This window comes from Penaeus monodon, chromosome 33 (assembly GCF_015228065.2).
Source record: "Penaeus monodon isolate SGIC_2016 chromosome 33, NSTDA_Pmon_1, whole genome shotgun sequence".
Taxonomy (NCBI): domain Eukaryota; kingdom Metazoa; phylum Arthropoda; class Malacostraca; order Decapoda; family Penaeidae; genus Penaeus; species Penaeus monodon.
Genome location: NC_051418.1, coordinates 26,292,155 through 26,294,162, shown reverse-complemented (window position 1 = coordinate 26,294,162; position 2,008 = coordinate 26,292,155). Strand labels below are relative to the sequence as shown.

The 2,008-nt window shown below is 47.7% G+C and overlaps 1 protein-coding gene across 1 annotated transcript in view; it reads right to left on the bottom strand.

The window, feature by feature from the left end:
- The window catches only part of LOC119594319 (peroxisomal carnitine O-octanoyltransferase-like), a gene marked incomplete in the record, with an annotated part of 54,557 nt that overhangs the window by 45,467 nt on the left and 7,082 nt on the right, over positions 1 to 2,008 (bottom strand).

The following is a 2,008-nucleotide window of genomic DNA, read 5'->3' as shown; positions in this document are numbered from 1 at the left end:
ATAAAACATACAAATTTATTTATTTTCAATGTCAGTGGCATCACTGAGCTGTATGCCAAGCCTCAAAGCAACCACAGGTGCAGAGAACCACACAGCAGTCAGGCGAGAAGCTCCTGCTGGTCCTTCACTAACCTTGCCCTGAACACCAACGGCACCTCCTCCTCCTGCCATCAAGGATCTCGGTGACAGCATGCTGTCGCAACTGAAGGGTCTGCCTAGCTGCAACTAGCGGACACAGCACAGTGTGGTTCTTGGTCGAGTCAGCCCTTTGTCAAAAGTGCCCAAGAAGGTCAGAGGTGAGACCTACTCTGAGGGCCTTCTGTGATTCCTCTCCACATAGGGTATGATGGATGGCCTTGTCAAAGAGAAGAAGAAGACCTTTCTGTACCAGACCTTGGACCCGCAAATCATTGGATAGTTGCTCATCATCTGGTCACCAACTTTGACATTTTTCATGCTGCTGTTGTAATTCTTTACTACCAATAGCTCATCCTCGTCCATTGCAGCTGTATGGACTGTTGACAGTATGGTGATGGTGTTGTGATCCTTCCACATCAAGGCCAGCAACCCTGTCTCATTGCTGCGGTAGTCAACATCACCCTTCCTCTTCACATTGAGGTCCTTGGGCATGAACATCCTGTTCAGCTGGGCTGTCCTGGCATTCATCCCTTCTGACTGCAACACATGAAAGAGACTGGGCAACATATACCAGTTGTCCACAAACAACTGATATCCCAGCCTAAGGAAGCCACCAGTCTCCATCAGTGAAGAACCACTTTCGTGGATGAGGGCATGTCACCATGGCCCTGCCTTGAAATAAGAGGTGTACCCTGCTGCCGGACCAGTACTTGCACAGAGCTTATAGGCCTTAAACCCGAACCTCGCCCTCTTCGTTGGGTTGTAGGTCTTGAAAGGTAGTTGCCCCTGGAACTTGAATGACGACTTGTCGGTGGTGATATTCTCCCCTGGCATGAATGTTTACCAGAACGAGTTGTTGAGGGCATCAACAACTGGTCAGAGCTTCCATATCCTGTTCTTTGGGAGTGGAGCTCCTTCCTCCACATGGGCAAAATGGAGGTGTTACATCAATTGGTCAAACAGATCCCTGGTCATGACTTCAGTAATGAATTCATAATGCAGGACACAGTTGGTTGACCAATGGTCACAATAACTGAGAACATCCACCATCCCCATTATAATTCAGATCCCAAGGTATGCCATGAGCTCTTGCCTGGACGTTGGGATCCACTTCCTCATGTGAGGCGAAACAGTATTGTGTCCTTTCCATTTGTGTTAATATTAAGGAAATATCTTGTGCATTGAAGAATTAGAATGCACAAGATATTTCCTTAATATTAACACAAATGGAAAGGACACAATAGCAATAATAACAAAACTTTCCGGTTGGCCTCCACAACGATTAGGTCAAGAAGAGCCTCAATGAAAAAAACAGCCAAGGATCCCCAAGGGTGTGCTTGACATATCCATAGTGACCTTGACCCCAGGACTGCCTTAGAAGCCAAAATGCCTGGGGACATTGTTTTTCCATCTCCAGACAAAGTTCTTCAACCCTGGAGCAGTTTGGTGGCATATTGGAGAGGGGCTGTCAAGCGTGTTGTACACCTGTAATCCAGTTCGTCCTCCAAGAGTGGGTCGATGGCATCCTCCGTAATACTAGGCAACCACTCATCGCTACTCTCCTCAGAGGAGCAGTCAAAGAAGGTGGGAGACCAGAGAGAAGACTGTGATTGGTGCAATGGATAGCACCGAAGCACCTTGACAGGAGGTGCAGATGAAGTCAGTGGCTGGGGGTAATTCACCTCAGAGGAGGAGGAGGATGGAGTATCTGCGAATGCTGGCAAAGCAGAGCATTACAAAGCCGGGTAATGAATGAGATGCAAGCACCTCTCTATAAATGGGAAAATTCCAACACTTTGACCCAGCAGGGAACATGAAACCAATGTAGCCAGTGAGATCAAAGCAGCCTAGGTCATATGTCCCATTACAT